We start from the raw sequence: 19,272 nt of genomic DNA on the forward strand, positions 1-19,272 counted from the left end.
CGTAGCCTCATGAGAGGCAGCAGTATCTGATGGATGCTGAATTTTGTTTCTTCTGCACTGAAAATTGCCTGTGTGTTTTTTTGTCCATAGCTGGGGACACATTTTCACTCATTGGTTAGCCTAAAGCTCTGACATAATGCTAGCTTTGAAAAAAGATACATTAAAAAAAAAATTGGTCCCGTCTGACTTCTATGCGATGGCCGGGGGGGGGGAGGGGATTCAGTAAATACCAGAAGCCTAATCTGAAGAGACCATTCTGATTAGTGTCAGATCATCCAGCCAAATTCTTTGCTGCATAGTTGGAAAATTAGAAGGAATCCAAGTCTGAAAAGCACAAAGGACTGCAGGGTTTGTATGTGCGCTGTAGACCGGTGTTTCTCAATGACCAGTCTGTGGACCGGCACCAATTCCTGAGATTTTCCTGACATGGTTTAGGGCAGCAACAAGCCGGTCTCTGGTATCAAAAAGGTTGAGAAACACTGCTGGAGACTGTATAGTGGTGCATTAGCACCAAAACAAACCATTCAGCATCCTGAAAACCTACCATATTTGTGCATTTTGAGGAAGGGGAAGAGGGAAAGTTGGCATCAGTTCCCTTTTTATGAAACCCAAAGATATTTTATTTTAAATAGGAATGGATATAGAATAATTTGGGTTGAAAAGAATGTCTGGTTTTTGTTCTGTGTTTGTATAGCATCTGGTCTTGACTAAGAGTTCTAGATGCCACAGTAATACAAATAAATAAAAACAAAGTGGGTCATCTAGTATATACCACTGCTTCATGCACAGCAGGAGTGATTTCTTTATCCCACAATCCTCTCTACTATATAGGTGTCTAGTCTATCTTTGATCTCCAATTATGCCGATTCCACAGTCTCCCTTGGCAGCTTGCTCCATAGACTAATTGTTCTAACAGAAAGGTTTAACATTTAACCCATATTACCTTGCTACAACTTAAGCTGATTTCGTCTTGTTCTCTCCTCATTGGCTAACGAGTACAATTGATCCCACACTTCTTTTGCTCTTTTCAGGAAGAATAGAAAGTTGTATATACTGTTTTTAGGGTGACCAGATGTCCCGATTTTATAGGGACAGTCCCGATTTTTGGATCTTTTTCTTATATAGGCTCCTATTACCCCCCACCCCTGTCCTGATTTTTCACACTTGCTGTCTGGTCACCCTAACTGTTTTCCAACTTGCAAAATAATGGACTAACTAGATATTAAATCAAGATTTAATTAAAAGATTAATAGTAATTAAATTAAATCATTTAATTTAAGTGAACGATTACTATTAATGCTCTGTGAAGGTTGGGAAATCAAACACCAATGAATCAGGAAATCCTAAAGGGAAGATGCCAAATTCTGCTCTCAATCACTGCACTGTAAATCTGGAGTAAGTCCATTGGCTTCAACGAATGGGTGGATTTATAGTGAAGGCATGGCAGCTGGTAGATCTGGATTATATCCCTGGCTGTGGTACAGAGTAACAAAGCCTTATGTCAGGAAGTTATTCATTCAACAAGCCTTTGCTTAGTCATCAGCTGTGACATGTTTGTTAGTTGAAGTCTCTAAGTCAATGCAGGGCACTCTGAAACCGATTTAAGCAAGTCCACAAAAGGGTGTTGCATCAATATAACTAAATCAACTTAGAAAAATGAGGTCATTAAATCGGTGCAATTTCTGTGTGTAGACTGGGTCTTGGTGAAAATGAGAATGAGGCTCAATGGCTCAGATCTCATGGAAAGGACTCTTTGCGTTCCCCACATACAGTTTCTTCCAATATCTTCCTTTGGGACAGCAGGTTTGCTTCCTCTCTCCCAAGGTAAGAAGCAAGGGCATCAGCCCCCAGAACTTGGGGAATCCGGCCCAGGCCAAGACCAAGGCTATCCATAACGAGGGCTGTGTTCTTTGGTGCCTCTTAGGTCCACTGGTTGTCCCTAGGTTCCTTGCCAGAATGGTTCTGGTGGAACCTTGTTGATATGATTCCCCCCAGCTGTTTGCTGCCCCATACAAGAGTGGGGGAGGGTTCTGCAGCATAGAGGGGACATTTGTTAGATATTAGGCCTCAGGATATTCAGTCCCTCAAAAGGATTAAGTGTGATGATATCCAGATAATTTTTTTAAACAATAATTAAAAATCCCACTGAATTAGGACTTTAATAAATTTGGGCACGTGGACAGCTAACAAGTCTGCATCAATCCAACTTCAGACACAACTGAGATCAGAATCTGGACTCCCATCGCCAGTGTACATCAGCTTCCATTGCTAATCTATTTCCACACTAATCCTGTGAAGCCAGAAAGAGAATACTTCCATGTCTTAAATCAATCAGATTAAATGTAAAGTAGAGAGATCGAAATTTGTTTTTATCCCTAGAAAAAATGCAATCAGTTGACATGACTACAGACCTCTTGATATCATTTTCTGTTGCTGCTATTCTTTATAGCAAGACGCAAACTAGCTCACAGTGCCGACCCCAGATTTAATATCAATAGCTACTGGAAAGCAGAGATAGACCCAAGTATGACCTGGGATCTGAACATGCCTGAAATTTGGACCTGGCTATGAACTTTCCGGCCATGGTAGTTGGAGTGGCATGCTGCAATGTGGAACAATATAAGACAAAGTCCCAAAATGAGGGATAAAAAAGAATTATTCATGCAGGAATCATAAAATGCTGAGGGATTCCTTCCTCTTCAGTAAAGAATTTCTTCTACAATATCAGCACAGTGAGACTTATTTTTTATGTAAATACTCAGCAATAAATATAATATGAGAGCACATCAGATTTGCCTGGAAGGTAGTAACTTTGTGTCTAAAATGAGTGTCATCCCCTGAAATGTAGGACAGCTGAGAAGTAGATTTTGCAGCTAAGGCCCGTCTCTGCAATGGAGGGAGACAGTGTTGATTAGGGCGGATGAATGGATCGCTGTGAACAGATTTCTTAGCAAGCTTCAGTCTTGCAGGAGCTAAGACTGATGTGCTGAGCAAAGCAGGATTACGATGTGCTGTCAATTTTGGGGGTGGAGGTGGTACTTTAATTGAACTATGGTTGTAAATAAGCCAATAATGCTTGAAATCAGCGGTTTTCAACCTTTTTTCATTTGTGGACCCCTGAAAAATTTCAAATGGAGATGCAGAGCCCTTTGGAAATATTAGGCAGTCTGAGGACTCTCAGGGGTCCACAGACCACAAGTTGAAAAGCCACTGCTTTAAACTATAGTGCCATTGCTAATTGCCATCTTTGTACTAACGAAACAGGTACTAGATGCATCTACAGACTTTAATAGCCTCTTGCAGGTCACATGACAGAAGACATTGCTTATGAATTATTAAAATAAATAGTTCTAGAGTTTATTTCAAGATCATATAATTGAATAACTGAATTGTGGGGTCTGAAATCCAGATCTGAATCCAAATCTCAGCTACCCTAGGGACTTGTGTTTGTTCGGGCCCATTTCTGAGTTAGCAGTTAGCCAGCATGATTAGATCCAAGGCCAAACTTTGCCAGTCTGTATATGAATCTCCACAAAGTTTGGAGTGTGGGGATAGGGGTGGACCCAAAGTTCCATTTTGAGTCGTCTCTAATCATATCCAGGGAAATTGCATAAAAGAAAGTAATTCCCCTAATTATGCACTTAATCCTCAACCCAGCTCTGGTTGCTTTGTGCTATAAAGAGTAAAGCACCTGAATAACTGTTCTAAAGCAACAGCTGAGAACTTCCTGGAGAGAGCCATGCATTTCCCACCTCTTCCACCGCCCTCTGACTGCCCCCACCCCTATCCACACCCCCAGCTCCCCCTGCCCTCTATCCAATCCCCCTCCCCCACTCCCTGCCCCCTTACCGCGCTGCCTGCAGCACTGGTGGCTGGTGGCACAGCTGTACCAGGACAGGCAGCCCCGCCGCCCGGCTGGAGCCAGTCATGCACCGCGCAGCACAGAGCACCGGGTCAAGCCAGGCTCTGCAGCTGTGCTGCCCCAGGAGCTCGCAACCCCGCTGCCCCGCGCAGTGAGCTGAGGCTGCAGGGGAGGGGAAAACAGCGGGGCAGGGGCCGGGGGCTAGCCTCCCAGGCCAGGAACTCAGGGGCCGGGGAGAATGGTCCTGCGGGCTGTAGTTTGCCCACCTCTGCTCTAGGAGATCACTGCAATCCCCCACTAGAACTAACGCAGCCCTTCTGGGAACTGGCAAGGTATCTTACAGCCAACCTCCTCACTGTCTCTCTTGAGCTGTGCGGAGTGAAAACTCAGTGCAGCTGAGGATCTGTTCTGTGCCTATTGTTTGAGCCTTCTCTGCCTCAAACAATTTTCTCATCATTATCTAACGACCTTATTCGGTCTCAATTCATTGGTATAGAAATGGTTTTCCCATGGAATCTCACACCCAAATTGTATTGTCGCAGATCTCTGCGGACTTGCATTGAAATAGCTTTTCCATGTAAACTGACAAAAAGCGGCCTCCCAGCCAGGCAGCGGCACAGCTGCGAGCAGCGGCACCGGAGGCAGCAAACAGGGCGGCTAACAGGGGAGTTTGAGAGGGAGTTTGCAGGGGAGGTAAGGGGGGAGGCAGGAGGGTGTGGTGTGTGCTCCGAGTCCACAGGTGCAGTGGGCAGAGATTGCAGCAGCCATGAGCCAAGCAGCAGCATCAGCAGACAGAATGCAGATGGCAGCATGTGGAAGCTGTGGTATGTATATGGTCCTAGCAGGGGAGCCGGAACACAGGTATGTGTGTATGAAGTGTCGCCTGATAGTGTTACTGGAGGAAAAGATTAAGGGGCTGGAGATGCAGGTAGATACCCTGGTGGAGTTTAGGCGGGGGTTTGAGCAGCTGATGGAGGACAGGCAAGGGGGGACTGAAGGAGAATGCCCTATGGTGGAGGTAGAGGCAGAGGTAGAGGACGGTGAGAGGGGAATGGAAGGGAGAGAACATGGGAGGTGGAAGCATGTGACTGTGAGAAGCAGGCCAAGGAAAAGAAGGGCCAGTGAGGGGGGAATAGAACTCAGGAATAGGTTCGAGTGTTTGGATAGCGAGGTGGAGGGGCAGCAGGTGGCGACTGAAGGTGGAAGGGTGAGGAAGAAGAGAAGAGCTGCTAGTCCAAGAGAGAGGGGGGAGGAGTTGATGGAGACAGCACCAATTCTGGGCCCCGTGAGGATTCAGGAAGGCATAAGGGAAGATAGGAATAGGCACAGGTCAGGACTAGAGGGATCGGAGACTAGATTACTAGATCACACTGTTGCCAGGCGACGGCAGGTGTATGTAATTGGAGACTCTTTACTGAGGAGATTGGATAGGCCTGTGACCAGGGCGGACCCGGAGAACAGAAGGGTGTGCTGTCTACCGGGCGCAAGGATACGCGATGTGGACCTGCGATTGAAAAGGATCCTACAAGGAGCAGGTAAGAACCCCCTGATAATCCTTCATGTGGGAACGAATGATACGGCTAGGTTCTCGTTAGAGAGGATCAAGGGTGATTATGCCAGGCTGGGGAAGACGCTCAAGGAGATAGAGGCTCAGATTATCTTTAGTGGGATTCTGCCCGTTCCGAGGGAAGGGCAGCAAAGGGCTGATAGGATTGTGAGAATAAATAGTTGGCTAAGGGAGTGGTGCTATAAGGAGGGCTTTGGGATGTATGGCCACTGGGAGGCTTTCGGGGACAGACACCTGTTCTCGCGGGATGGGCTTCACCTGAGTAGGGAAGGAAATAGACTTCTGGGAGGGAGGCTGGCTCATCTTATCAAAAGAGCTTTAAACTAGCAAGTTTGGGGAGACGGTTGGGAGATGCACAGTTAATCTCCACGCCAGATTCCAGTATGGAGAAGGTGAGTAAAATGAGAGGAGAGATAGCTGTGGAGATGAGATTGGACATAGGAAGGACAGGAGGGACGGACACTAGGAGGCCCGCAACATATAGTGCTGCTAATGGGAGACGGGCTAAACGACATACATTAGGGTGTCTATACACCAATGCCAGAAGCCTAGGTAATAAAATGGAGGAATTGGAGCTCCTGGTCCAAGAGCTGAAACCAGATATCGTAGGAATAACGGAAACGTGGTGGAATGACAGTCACGACTGGAACACAGGTATGGAGGGGTATGCGCTGTTTAGGAAAGACCGGAACAGAGGTAAAGGTGGGGGGGTGGCATTGTATGTCAATAGTGAAATAAACTGTAAAGAAATAATAGTGGATGGATTAGACAACTCAGAGTCCGTCTGGGCAATACTCACAATGGGTAATAGGACTTCTAGAGCCTCTCCGGGGATAGTGCTTGGAGTGTGCTATAGACCGCCGGGATCGACCCAGGATATGGATAAGGAACTATTTAATGTGCTTAGAGAAGTAATTACTAATAGAAACTGTGTAATTATGGGGGACTTTAACTTCCCGGAAATAGATTGGGGAACAAACGCTAGTAGCAATAATAGGGCTCAGATGTTCCTAGATGTGCTTGATGATCAATTCCTCCATCAAGTGGTAGCTGAACCGACGAGGGGGGAGGCCATTTTAGATTTGATTCTGGTAAGTAGTGAGGACCTCGTTGAGGAAGTGGTAGTAGGGGACAATTTGGGCTCCAGTGATCATGAGCTAATTCGGTTTAAAATACAGGGAAGGAGTAACAGAATTAAGTCAAAGACTAGGGTTTATAATTTTAAAAAGGCCAATTTTAACAAATTAAGAGGACTGGTAAGGGAAGTGGATTGGGCAAACGTATTAATGGATTTAAAGGCAGAAGAAGCCTGGGATTACTTTAAGTTAAAGATGCATGAGCTGTCGGAGGCCTGTATTCCCAAAAAGGGAAAAAGATTACCAAGCAAGAGATTTAGACCGAGCTGGATGAGCGACCGACTCAAAGGGGCGATTAGGAAAAAACAGAAAGCGTACAAAGAGTGGAAGAGGGGAGGGATCAGTAAGGAAATGTACCAAAGTGAAGTCAGAGAATGTAGAGATAGAGTGAGAAAGGCCAAAGGCCGTGTAGAATTGGACCTAGCGAGGGGAATTAAAAGCAATAGTAAGAGGTTTTACAGCCACATAAACAGGAAGAAAGCAAAGAAAGAAGAAGTGGGACCGCTGAAGACTATTGCCGGAGAGGAGATTAAAGACAATCTAGGCATGGCGCAATATCTCAATGAATATTTTGCGTCAGTGTTTAATGAGGCCAATGAAGGGATTAGGGATACTAGCACCATTACAGAGGGGCGTTCGGGATGGGGGATTACCGTATCCGAGGTAGAAACAAAACTTGAACGCCTTAATGGGGCTAAGTCGGGAGGACCGGACGATCTTCATCCGAGAATATTGAAGGAATTGGCGCGGGAAATAGCAGGCCCGTTAGCGATAATATTTAATGAATCTGTAAACTCGGGGGTGGTCCCGTTAGACTGGAGAATAGCTAATGTGGTTCCTATTTTCAAAAAAGGGAAAAAAAGTGATCCGGGTAACTACAGGCCTGTTAGTTTAACATCTGTAGTGTGCAAGGTGTTAGAGAAAATTTTGAAGGAGAAATTAGTTGAGGACCTGGAGGGTAGTGGCAATTGCGATAATTTACAACATGGTTTTACGAAGGGCAGATCGTGCCAAACGAATCTGATCTCCTTCTTTGAGAAAGTAACGGATTTATTAGATAAGGGAAATGCGGTGGACCTAATATACCTGGATTTCAGTAAAGCGTTTGATACTGTACCCCATGAGGAATTATTGGTTAAACTGAAAAACATGGGGATCGATTTGAAAATCGAGAGATGGATAAGGAATTGGTTAATGGGGAGAATGCAGCGGGTCGTATTGAAGGGTGAACTGTCAGGTTGGAGGGAGGTTACCAGTGGAGTTCCCCAAGGTTCAGTTTTGGGACCCATTTTATTTAATCTATTTATAACTGACCTCGGAACCGATTGCAGGAGTAGGCTGGTAAAGTTTGCGGATGATACGAAGGTGGGAGGCGTTGTAAATTCGGAAGAGGATAGGGATATCCTGCAGGGAGACTTGAATGAGCTTGTGAATTGGAGTGTCAGAAATAGGATGAAATTTAATAGTGAAAAGTGTAAGGTGATGCATTTGGGAATGACCAATAACAATTTTAGTTACAAGATGGGGACGCATTGGTTAGAAGTAACGGAAGAGGAGAAGGACCTAGGGGTCCTTGTAGACCGCAGGATGACTATGAGTCGACAGTGTGACGTGGCGGTGAAAAAAGCCAATGCTGTCTTGGGATGCATTAGGCGAGGTATATCTAGTAGGGATAAGGAGGTCCTGCTTCCGTTGTACAAGGCGCTGGTGAGACCTCATTTGGAGTACTGTGTGCAGTTCTGGTCTCCCATGTTTAAAAAAGATGAACTCAAACTGGAACGGGTGCAGAGAAGGGCCACTAGGATGATCAGAGGAATGGAAAACCTGTCGTATGAAAGGAGACTAGAGGAGCTTGGGTTGTTTAGTCTGACAAAGCGAAGGCTGAGGGGGGATATGATTGCTATCTTTAAATATATTAGAGGGATTAATACAAGGGAGGGAGATGAATTATTCCAGCTTAGTACTAACGTGGATACGAGAACGAATGGATATAAACTGGCCGTGGGGAAGTTCAGGCTTGAAATTAGACGAAGGTTTCTGACCGTCAGAGGGGTGAAATATTGGAACGGCCTTCTGAGGGAAACGGTGGGGGCAAGGGACTTGTCTGGCTTTAAGATTAAGTTAGATAAGTTTATGGAGGGAATGGTTTAATGGTAAAACATAGTTGTCAAGGAAAACCAAGCAATGGTAGGTAAATAGCATAATGGCTAAAAGGGGTCAGGATGGAGACTCTTGCCTATATGCTCGGGGTCTTACTGATCGCCATATTTGGGGTCGGGAAGGAATTTTCCTCCAGGGCAGATTGGCTGAGCCTCTGGAGGTTTTTCGCCTTCCTCCGCAGCATGGGTCAGGGATCTCTAGCAGGAGGGTCTCTGCCGATTGAGGTCACTAATAACAGGATTGGGGACTTCAGCAGCAGAGTCCAGGGAAGGGGCGGGGACGGTTTTATGGCCTGCAGCGTGCAGGGGGTCAGACCAGATGATCATAATGGTCCCTTCTGACCTTAAAGTCTATGAGTCTATGAGTCTATGAGACATTGCAATCCCATTGTCACTTGGCCCGGAAGGTTTGCAGTGAAATAATTTCTCTATTATATCTCACATATTAATGCCATTGGTCCCCATAGATTGCACAGGAACAGTTTCCCATGTGCAATCTTACTTTTTAATGCCATTGTCTTTACAGACTAGTATTGAAATGGTTTTCCCGTATAATTTCACACTCAAATATAGCATCATTGCAGGTCCCCGCAGACTTGCATTAAAATAGCTTTCCCACTATAACGACATTACATAGGGGACATTATTGTTGTTGCTGCTGTATAAATGTCAGAGGCAATTTACACTTTTCAGTGCATAGAAAGTCCCACTCATGGTAAGAGATTGTGTCATTTACGACAAGCACCAATGGTCAAAATATTGACCCTCCGAAAATAGCACCAAGCCCCACTTGTCATAAACCTTAGCTAAAGCAACATGGTTGCAACAGCTCCACTTACAATGCAGAGGGGTCAGACAATATCTCTAAATGTTCTCATCTTTACCACTCTGATTTCCACCCCCTTCTCATCTCTCTCCTTCTCTCCCCTACTCTGACAAGCGTTCTCCCTCTCTCTGCAGTCTTTGTTCTCTCTCTGTTTCTTCCAAGCCTCTCCTCCTCAGTAATTTCTTGTTCTCCACTCAGCTACTAAAACGCTATTCTAAAGGCTTAATACAGCATCTATCAGTTCATTTGCCCATGTTGCTTCTTGCCCTCCAAAAGAAAAGTTGAGGTTAGCAGGCTAAACCACAATGCAACCAACCTCAAGTGGTCAAAATTCTAGAGTCAGCCCTCAAAAATTCGTGAGATTGGTTTAAAAATCATGAAATTGCAAATAAAAATAAACAATATTTGAGTTCTTCTGGGTTTTGAGCCATTGAGGAGTCACGTTTTCTAGCTTTTCTCTGCAATCAAAGGGCTAGAAACTTTTCTTAAATGAAAGCTGAGATTCTTACAAAATAACACGACTCCAGGAGCTGGGGCTTTAAGAAAGAGACCAAATATCATGAGACTCATGGTAAAATGCAAGAACTGACCAGACTGAAATGATAACTGTCATTCAGATTGCCCCTCCTCCTTATTCCCTATTGTATCACCTCATCTCAACTCCTCTAAATGAACAAAATGCAAGTGTTGGATAGCTTTCTCTCATTTCCTCCCCATGAAACTCAAGAGGATTTTGCTAGCTCTTAGTTTGCCACCTCTCTTCAGAGATGCTGTAGAACTACAGAATTCAGTTATGCTTCCCACAGAATGTAGCCCCAAATAACCCGAGGGGAGGAACAATGGAATTGGCTTGTCTGTGGCTGGAAAGCTGGCTAGTCAGTGAGATAAGTCTGATAAAATCTGCATTTCCTCCCTACAATCAGCATTCAGCACCCCTGTGTCAAGGTGAATAAAACATCTGACTGCATCACCCAGAACATATTTTGTCATGATACAATGGCATCTACTGGCCTTTTCCTCAGAGAGTTGTAAGGGGAAATTTTCAGTAAACATGAGAAAGTAAGTAATTTTTTTCAGAAAGTGCAGTGACACTTGTATTTTTATGTCTGATTTTGTAAGCAAGTAGTTTTGAAGTGAGGTGAAACTTGGGATACCCAAACAAATCAGACTCCTGAAAGGGATACAGTAGTCTGGAAAGGTTGAGAGCCAGTGGACTAGATCAGTTGTTTTCAAACTGTGGGTCGGAACCCAATACTGGGTTGCAGAATGTAAGGCACTGGGTTGTGGCGGCTCTGATCAGCACGGCCGACCAGGCTGTTAAAAGTCCTGTCGGCGGTGCTGCCCAGTTAAGGCAGGCTAGTCCCTACCTGTTCTGACACCGCGCTGCGCCCCAGAAGCGGGCAGTAGCAGGTCCGGCTCCTAGGCAGGGAGGCCACAGGGGTCCGTGCACTGCTCCCGCCCTGAGCACTGGCTCAGCACTCCCATTGGCTGGTTTCCGGCCAATGGGAGCTGGGGGGGTAGTGCCTGCAGAGAGCCGTGTGGAGCTACTTGTACACCTCTGCCTAGGAGCCAGACCTGCTGCTGGCCGCTTCCGGGGTGCACCGCAGTCCACAGTGCCAGGGCAGACAGGAAGCCTGACTGGTTGCTGCCCAAGGTAAGCCCGCGCCACAACCCTGTGCCCCAGTCCCCTGCCCCAGCCCTGAGCCCCCTGCAAACCTGGAGCCCCTTCCTGCACCCCAAACCTCTCATTCCTGGCCCCACCCCAGAGCCTGCACCCCCAGCCCAGAGCCCTCACCTCCTCCTGCACCCCAACCTCCTGCCCCAGCCCTGAGGCCCCCCAAACCCAGAGCCCCCTTCTGCACCCCAAACCTCTCATTCCCGGCCCTACCCCAGAGCCTGCACCCCAGCCCCCTGTCCCAGCCCAGAGCCCCCTCCCACACCCTGAACCCCTCATTCCCGGTCCCATCCCGCAGCCCTCACCCCTGCACTCCAACCCTCTGCCCCAACCCTGAGCCCCTCCAATACCCCAAACCCCTCATCCCCAACTCCTTTGGGTCGTGGGCGTCAACAATTTTCTTCATCTGGGTCACTAGAAAAAAAGTTTGAAAACCACTGGACTAGATGATCTCACAAGGCCCCTTCCAGTCCTACTATTCTATAAAGGTTTCAACATTCATTTTGGTTCCAATGTGGAATAAAACCAAGACTTTTTGAAAAATTTCATGAAAAAAAGAGAAAGCAAGAGAATACTCATTAACCTGGGAATTAGGGCACTCACCTGGCATGGGGAGGACCCACATTCAAATCCCTGCTCCAAATCAGGCAAAGCACTTCTTTAACAAAACTTTGGTTAGGCAGGTCTCTCAGGTCCAGGAGAGAATATCTGGTCACCAGGAGAGAGAGAAACCCACCCCAGAATAGCCAATAGGCCAGTGATTAAGGCACTCATCTGAAAGGCCCATGTTCAGCTCTAAGTCCCTGATCTGACTCAGGCCCGATAGTGACTTGAACTTGCATCTCCCACAGCCCTGCCTAGTCCCTAGCCACCAGACTATCCTGGGGTAGGGCCATCTCTTTACCAGAAATTCCATCCTGCACCTGAAAAAGCTCTCTCAACAAACTGGCATTTTCCATTGAAAAAATGTTTCATCAAAAAGTCTGCAGCCAGCTCTAGTAACGATAAGATCATGTAGTTACATGAGTTAGCTATTGTACAGTTTAATGATTCTGAATAATGCCAGCTATCCGTAACTGCTGCTCTACCTAGCCATCTTTCATTGGCTGATTTCTTGTAGGCATCGCAGCAGAAGTGGGTCTTGAGGCTAGACTTCGATAAGGTTGAAGCTGGTCCTAGTTCTCATATCAAGGCAAATGAGGTAGTATATTTGCAGGGAGAGGCATTCCTAGGAATAATTCAAAGACTCTAAAATTCTCCAAATTCAATAATGGAGTTTTAAGCCATCACTGCACACGCGACCCCAGCCTGTGCTGTGTGTATCAGATGCTCCCCAGGGTCTGGCCCATTATTTTTCCGCGCGCTCAATCTGTCCTTTAGCACAAAGTGTACCTTAGGCAGTTCTTATGTTCCATGGAATTACAAATGTGTTCTTAAATCTAAATGTACACATGAATAGCCAGTCGCTTCATTAAGATCAGAGCTGTGATAACGACCTCCCAAGGAATTCATACTGATCACATACTTAACAGGGAGAAAATTGTAAAGATTAAATTAAGCACATATTAGCTAATGATCTCTTAAGTTATTCTATGAAGATCCCTTGGTAATTAGAATTAACAGGAGAAGCAGAGCAGGAGAAAAGAAATGTCTCAATGTCACTTCATGCCGAGCATCCAGAAACCCCAGATTCAAGCTACATATTAATTTGGGGGATGCTTACACTATCAACAAAAAACTCATAACACTATAGACTATTCAAACTGGATTTTCAAAATCTAAAGTATTAATATGCTGGTGATTACCTCATTTCATTTCATTGGGTTGAGACTATCAACCTAGACCAGTTACGTTTCACTTATATTTATAGAAAGTTTGGTCCAAATTCTCAGAGAGAAACACATACTTTTGCACATGCCTAACTGAGATGTGGCTATCCCAGATGTACATGTATTCACAACCTGATTAGTGCACTTTAAGCAGGTTCGCACTTATCGGAAAATGTAGGCCTCCATCGTCAGTTTCACTTCCTGGTTTTCATGCACTAGCACAAATCTTTGGTTTGGATTCACACCACCTCACTGCCCTTAAAACTGCCCCTCCATTTTATCCTTGAAATTTTAAAAACATTCACAAATGCTTTTCTTTTCATAGGAGGTTTTGTAAAACACTTTTGTTAAAGAGACTAAATCTTGGGCCCAAACCCTAGCTGGGAGCATGTTCCTTTAATTCTGGACAACACATGACGTTGTGAACACAAAAGGATCAAGTAAAAACAGAAATGAATAGAACTTGATGCATTACAGCACAGTATCAGTGACTAATTCCAGCTTCTGTAGGCGATGGCTCTGGGATGCTGTCGGAAAACATCAATGTGACAAGCAATATGTTGAGAGTGAATCACAATTTCAGGGTTGTTTGTGGCCATGGAACAGAAGGAAGATACAAAATGTCACACAGGGTGAATTCTAGGCCTGCCTCTAGATAATAAACAATCTTACTCATAAAAGCAAAACAAGAAGCTGATCATCTGCCTTTAGAACTGGAGCATCTGAGCTTATAACATCTGTGACACCTGCCGGATGGAAGCTGAGTCCACCAGCCAGAGGAGATGTCTTTTCTTTCTGAGTCTGTGCCTGTTAAAAGCTTGAAAATCATTTTCTGTCCCACTTTAAAGCTGTCTTAATAATAAGAATTTTACTGTTAATGCATTATAGAAATTGAAGGTGAGAGATCCGTTAGATTATGTAGCCCATCCCCATGCTGCTGCATGAAAGGTTTTGTTTAAATATTTAACAGCAAAATTTTCCTGATGCCAAACTAATATGGAAACTGGTTTATAAATACAGTCCTGTACATCACCAGCTAGCAGGGACCATATTATTGCTTCTTATACTAACCAAATAAAGCAGGAGTTGGTAAACACCGGGTGGGGCTTAAGAAAGATGTTGAGAAAAAAAGAGAAAATAAAGATGGTAGAGAGCTGTTACATGAGACAAGCGCATATTTACAGTGGGGCAGTCTAATAAACATCCACATACTGGGGCCTGTTGTAATAATTGGAGCATAGCAGGTCTACTTTAATTGTAAGCCTAATTGATGGAAAGTGGTTAAGGTTCACAAATTTTCACATGATTTGTTATATAAAACTGTTTAAGAAAACATGTGAGAAGGAGACAGAAAGACGGAATTAATTTAAACAGAAAGGGTTTACTGATAACACAGTCCTTGAATGGTAAGATTATGAGTGGTAAACAAGAGGAATAGAGGATTGGAAATTAATGAACCAAAATTGGTATTTCAGAAATTAGGCCTAATTGGTGGATGAAATGAGGGGATGAATTATTCCACCCATTGCCTGTTTGGGGCACTTAAAAAGAGACTTTGGGGGAGAACAAAAGAAGAATCTTTATTTTACCATCACTGCAGCTGCAATGGAAGGATTGTTGCCATGACACCAGATCTTGATATTCCATTGAGCATGCTTGACCATCATTGCTGCACCAGCAAGGACTCCAACTTGATACATCTTCCCCTCCCTATATGCTCCTTTCTGCCGCCTATCTTCTTCCTGTCCTCTCTCTTGGCTTTTCCACTGATCCTGAAATCAATTGTACTGCATGGCACCTAATGTAACAGGATCTGACAACCCCTCACTGGTATGGATTGCTCTCCAGAATGTGACAGCATTACAATACAGTCTTTAATTATATGATCACATACTATTTTTTCCACAGGCCCCCAGCCTGTTAGAAGTGGAAATGGGTGGGAATAAGCAGGAGGGGGCGGAGGGAAACAAGACAATGATGAAAAGGTATCCAAAGAAATGTGGCAGGAAGAGGTGGGGTCACAGGGAAGGATGTGAGGACAGAAGGGCCCTGATCTGCCCAACCCATCAAACTACACAGCAACTATTCAAATTCTTATTTGTAAAAGAAGAAGAAATGTGCCAAACTAGCACTCATTTAGTTGATACTGAGCAATCTGTCACTGCATAGCTGGGCTCTGGAAGGGGAGGAGCACAGGGCCAAAAAAGGAGAGGGAAAAGAGAAGGAACATGAACCTATGGGCATGTCTACGCTGCAGCTGGCAGTGAGCCTCCAAGCCTAGGTAACCCTGGCATTAATGGGACTGAAGCTAGCACGCTAAGGATAGCGGTATGGACGTTGTGGCCCATCTGAATCTCTAGGCTTGAAAGCCTGAGCTCTAACCCAAGCTGCAACGTCGACATTATAGTGCCCTAGCTTGAGTCTGTCTACCTGGGCTGGGAGGCTGCAGTTAGACATACCCCAGGACACTTGGGAAGTCTGCATGTGCAAGCGGAAGTCACCCCCAAGTGCAGCAGCCCTGCCTGACACAAGCCTCATGAACATGGGTATTAGAGGAATCAACATGGGCAGGAGACTGCTGCTCCCTTTTCATTCTACCAAGTCACCTTGACACACTGACCTCTCACTTAAAAGTACCTCTACATCGGCCACAGCGGCTTTCCGGGTCATGCGCCCATCCCATTATAATGAACAACATGAAGTAGTCATGGATAGAAAAAAAAATTGGCCTGCAGATGAGGCTGTCTTGTTTTGTTTTTTGAGGCTCACACTTTTAAAATTGCAAGCACAAAAGTGTGCATGCAATGCAAGTGAACGTGTAATTTGCATGGGCAATTGCCATGGATGCGAGTGACTACCCAACGAGTATATGCAATTGCAGTCATTCAGTGTATATATTTTTTAAATCTTTACATATTTCAGAACTTTTTAAAATATCCTTTAAAGTAATTTTAAGAGTTTGTTGTATTGTACAATATTGTGTCCCAAACAGGTTTGAAAAGGGCCCTCAGATTAAAGTAATCTTTACCCAATGCTGCGTCTTTCCAAAGTTATATAACATTTTCTTTATAGTGTAACTGAGACCTTTATTTAAAAAAAAAAACACTAATTAATATGACAATTTATTATGTGCTGGATGACATGTATTTCCTTTTAGCTGTTTTGAATTTTCCACCTTTCAATTTAATTGAATGGCCCTTTGTTCTTGCAACATGGAACAGGAAGAATAGAAGATCCTAATATGCCTTCTCTAGAATATTCATTACCATAGAAAATCTTCAAATTCTGTCAGTAAAAACAGCCATAATGGGTCAGACCCAAAGGTTCATCTAGCCCAGTATCCTGTCTTCCAACAGTGGCCAATGCCAGGTGCTTCAGAGACAATGAACAGAATGCATAATCATCAAGTGATCTATCCCCTGTCATCCATTACCATGTTCAGAAGAAGTGGATGCATTGAACTAAAGGGAAAGGGAATTGAGATGACAGGGGAAAAAGGCAAAATTCATCACGGCCTTTATGTCTCAATATTGGATTGGGAGCCAGGAACGTCTATGTTCTAATCCTGGCCGTCTGACACCCATTGCGTGTGCACCACTCTTCTCTAATACCCTGGAATGTTATACCTGCGGAAGTATTCATCATTTCCCACTCACACAGAGTAAAGGTTTGTGGTTTTGGAACTGCAGATCATGAATTCCAGCTGTGTGTGTGTGTGTGTGTGGGAGGCCACAGAACATTACACAAGCCATTATGCTTCAGCGTATCACAAGTTGCCACAGCAGCTGTCAGGGTGCTGTTTAAATCCTATCCTCTCTAACTGCCTCCTGCAGGAATTTTCACCCATATCGTGGAATCAAGAATAAGCGAATCCCATGGCGATAGTTGAACATTACACAGCTGACATACCCCCAGTCTTTACCTGATGGCTGCCCCATTCAGTTATATAGCTGATCCACAGGAACAGAGAGGCAGATATACATAAGGGGCCCTCTTCTGCTCCTGTTAAAATCAGTAGCAAAACTCATTGATATCAGTGGGAGCACAATTTAGACCTCACTTTTGAATTTTGTGCAACATTGCCATCTAGTGAGTGAAGTATCGGAAACCCAGGCCATGCTTTCTCAATACATTCTTCCATGCACATTGTGCTATGTAGGTAGGATGGAGCGGGAAGACCAGCCGCTCACCTGCAACTGAACATGCCTTTGCTTCTTATTTACAGCTTGCATTTCATATCAAACAGGAATTCCCTGCCATTCATTCTCTATTATTCTCATCCACCCATAAAGCTATCTTTGAAAACGTTTTGATTATTTCTGCCTGGAAACAAGCCTGCGCAGGACTCTTCAGAGCAACAGCTCAGAACCAAAATATTCTAAACATTTAAACACTTTCTGTCCCACGAAGGGGTTTTCAAACCACCCTGACCAAGGCTTTTTGGTGGGTGTTATGTACAACATATTTGTAATTGGTTGGATGGTTACTAAATTCTGGCTATATAGATCAATGGATCTTAGACATAATAATACAAGTAATAATAGTCCACTTTTATGTAGCGGCATTTCAGGTGAGGACCTCGAGGTGTTTTGCAAACATTAAGCAAGGCTCACAACCTCATGGGGAGCTAGGGAAGTATTGGCGCCACTTTACAGGTAGTGAAACTGAGACTCCTGGCTCTCCCACTCATTTGTTGTGTGGCCTTTGACGAGACAACAGGGCCCAATTTCTTTAAAACTCTGATTTTGGCTGTCCAGCTTGAGAAACCTGATGTGCTGAGTTCTCACAACTCCAACTAAAGTCAGTTGCGGCAGCAGGTGTTCAGCACATTTGAAAATCTGGCCCCAGGTGTCTGAAGTAGGCATACCCAAATAGAGACGCCCCAAATGAGTACCTGGGGAATGCCAAAGTCCAGGGATGCTATTAGTGCATTTGCCCAAATCCTGCCCTCTCCACTGTGTTTGTTAATTGAGTGATACCTCAGATGGATTGGGCCCATAAACCTCAGTGTATAAACGTAATGATTACAAATAAAAACAATCACTATCTGCCCAAGATTAACTCAATTGTTTGCCTCAGATGCATCTGATGAAGTGGGTTATAGGCTACGAAAGCTTATCCCCAAATACATTTGTTAATCTCTAAGGTGCCACAAGGACTCCTCGTTGCTTTTGCTGATACAGACTAACACGGCTACCCCTCTGAAACTTGTTTGCCTCAAACTCTGAAAGAGGAACAAACTCAGAATCATCATATCCGTCACCGGAGCATGAAGCGCTCTCTACCTAAACATATCACATCACATCCTAATGCCACAGCTTTATTAGAGTGGGGTGGCCCAGCAGGCCAATAAATAATTAAAACCAGTGGGTAGTGCATTCTTCAAAGTAAAGAGGAACTTATTGACGACACCGTGCTGACAATGTACAGCATGTTCTCGGAATTAAGGGCTCTCCCGTAGGCTTTAGATAGTTTGTTTTAACAGTGGAAGCTCAAGAAGATCTGCTGTTCTTCCTTTCTCCCTCCCTTCTTCCCCCTGACCCTAGGGAACAATGCATTACTAATAAAAACCACAAAGATCAACCCTAAAAACAAGTATCTGCTGTTGGGCTAGAAAGGTTTGACTTTTGAAAGAATTTGATCTGAGTGGTAATTACATTTCATTTTTCAATCTGTACATGAATTTAATGCTGGGGAGAGGCACCAGATCGTTTATCTTCCTATCCCTTCACCAGTCCATCCATCAGCATTTATAAAACATTCACGTAGGCGGCGAGTTATATGGGCCCATGGGGCCTGTGCTCCACCAATATTCAGGAACGTGGGCCCGGCTCCACCAATGTTGGGGCTTATATTTTCATAGGACAGACTGGGGCAACCGCCCCAGGCCCTGCACTTTAGGGGGGCTCATGCTTCAAGGGGATGCAGGGTCCAAGGTGATCTGGGTGGTTAGCAGGGGGCTTAGTGCCAGCAACAGCTCCTCCCTGCATATTCCCACCCCTGCTCCGCCCCTGCCCCGTCCCCACTCCACCCCTTCCCCCAAGTCCCCACACTGCCTCTTCCTGCCCCTGCTACGCCCCCAACCCTCCCTCATTCCACCCCTTCTCTCAAGCCCCTACCCTGCCTCTTTCCAATTTCCACACCCTCCACCGAGAAACACTGGGAGCCGGCGGGGCAGGGCCGCATCACTCACTGCTGCCAGCACCAGGACCCCTGCT

The sequence above is a fragment of the Chrysemys picta genome, chromosome 7 (genome assembly GCF_011386835.1).
Source record: "Chrysemys picta bellii isolate R12L10 chromosome 7, ASM1138683v2, whole genome shotgun sequence".
Lineage (NCBI taxonomy): Eukaryota > Metazoa > Chordata > Testudines > Emydidae > Chrysemys > Chrysemys picta.